The sequence below is a fragment of the Bison bison genome, unplaced genomic scaffold, assembly GCF_000754665.1.
Source record: "Bison bison bison isolate TAMUID 2011002044 unplaced genomic scaffold, Bison_UMD1.0 scf7180017864386, whole genome shotgun sequence".
NCBI classification, from domain to species: Eukaryota; Metazoa; Chordata; class Mammalia; order Artiodactyla; family Bovidae; genus Bison; species Bison bison.
The window spans coordinates 82,090-88,654 of NW_011494958.1; the positions used below are offsets into that span (position 1 = coordinate 82,090).

At 35.9% G+C, this 6,565-nt stretch overlaps 1 pseudogene; it reads right to left on the bottom strand.

The window, feature by feature from the left end:
* Positions 1-2,123, bottom strand: part of LOC105001897 — a 3,042-nt pseudogene extending 919 nt beyond the window's left edge.
* Positions 2,124-6,565: the final 4,442 nt, after the last annotated feature.

Here is a 6,565-nt window from a genome sequence, read left to right on the forward strand (position 1 = left end):
AAAAAAAGAGAAAAAAGGATATGCCTATTTGTAAAAACTTACACCTTTATCAAAGGACTGGATAGGAATTTAAGCTCTCTAGTGAGCCATGATTTGGAGATGTATATATATATATATGCATATATATGATGTTATATATATCATATCTATATACAATATAGATATGCGATATGTGATATATATATATATGATATACATTATATATAATAAAAGAACAGTATTGGTTATGACAGAAATGGAATGGGGGAAATATTTCATTTAGAGCATTGGAAGGAACCATATATTTTTAGGCACAATGGAAGTTTTCAAGCAGAAAGATATATTTACACCAAATAATCCTTCACCCCAACAATAAACCCTTTTACATACAGACACTAAACCAAGATCTCAATAACTAAATGGACACTATGAAAAAATACTTTGCATAGGAATAATCTGACATAAATTTCTGTTGCATCATACTTAAGGTTCTGTCTGATTCTAGGTCTTATTATATCAAACTCTGTATTGAAATTGCTGTTTCATATAGATACCAATTAGAGACATGCATCTGATGCTCTGCTTTCTCAGTAACTCCTGTAGAGAATGCAACACTGAGCTAAATAGAGAATAGTACCTTGAGGGGTGTAAAATCAGATGACCAGTTATGAAACATACATCTGTTCATGTCTACATTTCCAGAAAGAGAAATTATGGTAGTAATATTCCAAGGTATGATGAATTAAAACAGTAACAAATTATAGTTTCATATTTTATTCTCCTATGAAATTATATAATTGGTTTGGTTACCAAGTTAGATTTTTCATAGAAGTAGCACAAACTATGTTTATTCTTTTAATAAAATGAAAAAAAAGTTTACTCAGTACAAAGCATTTCATTTCAGAAGAATTTATTCTTAAGAAATGTGTGAAAGCTCATGAGATAAATGGGAATTTACATATGTTTCACACAAGGTTTAAACCAATTTGAGAGAGCAGAAAAATAACAAAAGAAAAAACTTAGATGACAGAGAAGAGAGAAGTTAATAAAGGATGTTTTTAAAATTGTAGAGAGAAGTGAAATCAAAGAAATGGAAATACCAGGTAATAAAATGAGGAAGCAGTTGCTATTACCATAATCTAAACAAATAATCTCACTATCTGACTCTGAGACTTTAAGCCCTGCTATCATTCTTCAGCTCAAGGTAAATGGACCCTTTCTAAAAGTTTCCATCCCAAAGAATCTTTTTAGAGCTCTCTTTATGTCTTTGTTTCTCAGACTGTAGATTAAGGAGTTCAGCATGGGTGTGACCACAGTGTACATCACCGATACTATAGCACTTGTGTGTGAGCTGTGGGCAGCTGTGAAGCTAAGATACACTCCTAAGGCTGAACAATAAAATAAGGAGACAACAGAGAGGTGAGATGCACAGGTGGAGAATGCTTTATACTGCCCCTGAGCTGATGAGATTCCACAGATAGAGGACACTATCTTAGAGTAAGAGTAAAGGATGCCAGCCAGGGGACCACCCCTGAGAATTACAGATTCAAATGACATCACCATGTTATTGAGAAAGGGGTCAGAACAGGCCAGTTGGATGAGCCATGTGGTTTCACAGAAAAAGTGGTGGATTTCCAAGTCTGAACAGAAAGACAATCGCAAAATCATTAAACTCTGTAACAAGGAATGCATAGAACTCAACACCCAAGACAGCAGTCCACAGAGCCAGGGGCTCATGATGACCATGTAGTGCAATGGGTGGCAGATGGCCACATACCTGTCATAGGCCATCACAGTCAGGAGGAGGTCATCTAATCCTGCAAAGAATAAGTAAAAATACAGCGATGGACAATGCAGCCTTCATAGGTGATGACTTTGCTCTGTGTCTGAGTGCTTTGCAGCATCTTTGGGATGATGGTGGAAGTTAAGCAGATGTCTACAAAGGACAGGTTGGAGAGGAAGAAGTACATGGGGGTGTAGAGGTGGGGGTCTGAGCTGACGGCTAGGATGATGAGTAGGTTTCCAAACACAGTGATCAGGTACATGGAGAGGAAAAGCCCAAAGATGAGGGGCTGCAATTCTGGTCCCTCTGAAAACCCCAGAAGAAGAAATTCTGGGATTTGTGTATTGTTCCCTGGCTCCATGTGATGAAGGTGACTATCAGGAAAAAAGAAAATAGCATGAAGAATTTTCACCCAAACAGACACAACTTACATCACTGAAACACTATAATTTCAATTTTGTTGGCATGAAATTGATGTTAATATGTTGTATGTAATAAATTCTCCATAAAGTTATACCCCATTTCACCTCTGAATAGAAATTTTTTTCCCGTTCTCAGTGTATTTCCAAATGGTTCATGTATTTACAGTTTTAATGAGAAATTCTTTCATGCATTTGAGAAAAATATTGAGAGCAAACTTGTCCCAAGCCATACAGAGAATAAGTAGAGGTGCTTAAAAACAAATCCCCCACAACCCAAGGATGGTGAAAGATGATATTCAAATAAATATATAATATGTTAGAAGGTGACAGGTGTTATGAAGAAAACAAAAACATGTATAAAGGAGAGAATAGTAGGTGGCATTATTTTATACCAGGTTGCAAGGGCTGCAAACAAGGGGTTATTTGAAGTGATGTCAAGGAAGAGAGAGAAGTACCTAGTGAGATACCAGGAGAAGTGTGTGTCTGGCAAAGGGAACTGCCACTGCAAAGGACCTGAGGAAGATGCTGGTTCCACATGTTCAAAGGCAAATGAGAAAGCCAGCAGGGCAGAGGGATAATCAAGAGGGGGAGTGATTAGAGACGGTGTCAGGGATCCTGAGGAACAAGGTGGCCTCCCAGCTCGAGCTGACACTTCAGTCCACAGAGAATCCCTCCTTTCACATTGTTCCCTGCACTTTATGGTTTTAGCTGCAAAGGCTTCCTGTGAATTAAAGCAGGTCCTAGTCTCAGTACCGTCTTTGATTGAGTTCTGGCCTCTGTCACCTTACTGTATCACCTTAATGTATGAGTCCCAGTGCCTGTGCTTTAAGACCTGCTCCCACTCCACAATACACAGACACACCATGGCTTCTGAGTTGTGTTTCTGTCATGAGTTTCTCAACCAGACCCACCCTCCTTAGGCTAGGGGTGGTAACCACTCGAACTAGTCAGATCAGATTAATTTTCTCCTAAACAATGTTTAAGTGGCACCCATAAATTCCATATCATAAACTTCTGGGGGAAGAGTAAAGTTGGGGTTCCTTTTAGCTACAGCCACTTTCTGCCCTGTATTTAAAGAAACATGAAATGTGAGGGAGAAATAAAATGAAGGAAAAAGATCTGAAAAACTCAAATCATCCCCGAAACAATCTGATGAAGGAAAGCTTCCATGGATTAGCAACCTTCCAACTTCAGCTATATCTCTTTAATGCCCAGGAAAAATCAGAAAGAAACATACCTTATTTCCAAGGACAGAAGCAGTGATACATGTATGATGTGAAAAACCATACAGATTTAATACCCCAAGAGTAAAATAAGTAAAGGTCGTAAACTCAACAATTAAAAAATAAAAACATATAAAATATGACAAAAGTTATGTATATGTTATATGAGACAGTAGAAGATGTCTTTCCTGTGCTTCTCTATACAGTTTGACCTTTTTTGTGCATTCGGATACTGAATGAGGCAAGCCCTGTCTCTCTTTTCTTATAGGTCATAATTTGTTTATTACTCTTGGGCTTGATGTTTTCAGTTTTTTAATTAATCCAATGGGCACACTTCAATTCTAGTTCTGGTCTTTGTCCAACAGGTAAAGGCCTTTCCAGACTAAATGCTATAAAGCTTGAGCAGGTCATGAAAATTCTTTCTCTTATTCTGGATAAATTTCTTTACATGAGTTAAACCTGAAGACACTATATTTTATTTCAGTGTTCTATGACATTGTCACTATACTGCAAGATACTAATCATCAAAGACTTAAATTGCCTTGTTCAATTCTTGTTTTCCAAAGTCTGTGGATATATTTGAATTTATTTAAAAAACACACTTTAAAAAATGAGAAATTATAAAATGACAAAATATGGATAAAATATGAAACCAGTTGAAAGTTTGATTTCCTGTAATTGTATTAAAGAAAACTGAATGGAACAGCAAAAGCTGACTGAAACTTGACATACACTAAGGGTGAAAGTGAAGTTGCTCAGTCGTGTCTGACTCTTTGCGACCCCATGGTCTGTAGGCTGCCAGGCTCCTCCATCCATGGGATTTTCCAGGCAAGAATACTGGAGTGGGTTGCCATTTCCTTCTCCAGGGCATCTTCCCGACCCAGGAGGGGATCGAACCTGAGTCTCCCGTATTGTAGGCAGACACTTTACCGTCTGAGCCATCAGGGAATTAATAGGAGTAATAAAACATTTATGACATGAATTAATAATTAATTTAGAAAAAGACCTCAACTCAAAAGAACATAGCATACAATGACCCAGAAATTTCTGGCAAATAGCATATGCTTTGTTATACTGTTTTGAATGATTAGGAATTAGATCCCTTTAGATATGAACACTATCCTATGGGACAGTTGTATTCAATTTGGTAGGAAAAGGCAGGATCGTTGAATAAAATCTGGAATAAATGGCCATCTATCTAGGAGGAAATTAAGTAGTTCCTTATCTGACACATCTTTTTAAAAGGGACTAAAGACACCAGTGTAAAAAAAGCAGTCCACTTTAGACAAATATATAAAAAACTACATTGGAACTTCATTTCTACTGATATCAGAAACAGTTTTAAAATCTGGATTCTTTAGTCTCTGCAGTATTGGACATTCTTTGCTGGATCCTTCTCTGGGGTAGAGTCTGTCCTGTAAATTGCAGGATGTTTAGAAACGTCATTTCCCACCACTTACCACTCATCAGTGTGACAGCAAATAATGTCTATGAATATTTCTTAAAGGACCGTGGGGGACACCCTTAGTGGGGAAACGCTGTATTAAACTAAGAATCTCAAAATATTTTTGCAGCAGTGATATAATAGTCACTTATTGATAAATAATGTTATAGACCACCAAATGTGTGAGCCACACCATGTGATATTATACAGATATTAAAATAATGAACCACCATTATACTGCTTGATTGGAAGCAAGTCCCTAAGGTATTATTGAGAAAGAAACAAAAGAGGGACAAACTGTAGAAAACATTAAACATAATGATGATTTGCCACTAAAATATAAAAACCATTTATGATGTATTCAGGATTATATTGATGTATTTGTGTAAAAGTATATAAGTATGTATAAGAACACATTTTAGAAAGAGATTTTTCAAAAACTAAGAATTTATGGGACAAAATATATCAGTGAGAGTGCAATTATGTTAAGGGTACTGTTTCCTGGGCAATGTGCTATGTGCTAAACCACTTCAGTCGTGTCTGACTCCATACAACCCTATAGACTGTAGCCTGCCAGTAGCCTCCATCTGTCCATGGGATTCTCCAGGCAAGAAGACTGGAGTGTGTTTTCATGCCCTCCTCCAGTGTATCTTCCCAACCCCAAGATCAAAACTGCATCTCTTAATTCTCCTGCTTTGGCAGACAGGTTCTTTACCAAAAGCGCCACAATAATAAATTGAATAATAAAATTGAATGAAAACCTACAACTAACTGAAAAAAAAAAGCACAAAAGAGTAAAAATTTAGCAATATTAACATGGGTCACTAATTCAAGATCAAATTGCCAAAGATTTGGAAGTGAAGCAATATAACAAAAGAACATTTACAATGTGAGAAAGGAGCAGTATCTAAGTTATAATTTTCTCTTATATATAGAGAGGAATTCAAATATGGCTATAGAATGTAAGTCAAATAGTAAATAATTACGGTAAGAGGTGATGCAACTTTTAGGAAAAGATTTAATCAGAAGGCCAAAAGGAATAAAAATAAAAACAGATGAGAAAGTCTTAAAAGAAGTAAATATGTATAAGAAGTTATTTATCAGCACTAAGGATGCTAAAGAACTCCCACTTTCCTTTCTGGCTTACATCAAGAGTTGACACATGAAGAATATTAAAATATACAACTAAAGTATTATGACAAGAAAAGTAACAATAAAGAGCAATGAGCAGCCCGTACTATGCAGCATGGTGACTATAGTTCATAACACATTTTTTTAGAATAATTGTAAGTTGCTAAGAGACAGTATATCCTAAAAGCTCTCCTCACAAGAAATAAATTGTAACTATATGTGGTGACATGTTAAGATTTACTGTGGTGATCATTCAGCAATATAAATATTGAACCATTATGCTGTGCACCTGTAACTCATATATTGTCAAAGATCAGTTATACCTAAATTCTTTTGGAAAAGCAATGAGGAGAGGGTTGGTAGATTTGACCAACAAAATTTATCAATTCTTATACAATCCCACAAATACATCTATGTATATATAAAAGAGCTAAATCACAAATTTAAGTTTTGTTAAAAAATAACCCTTCCTATCAAAGAATGCAATTTAGAAAAGGAATAACAACACGTGATACCACTGTGTAAAACAAAATAGTTATAGAGACATTTTTTTAATAGAGAAACACTGCATGGCTAACAAATC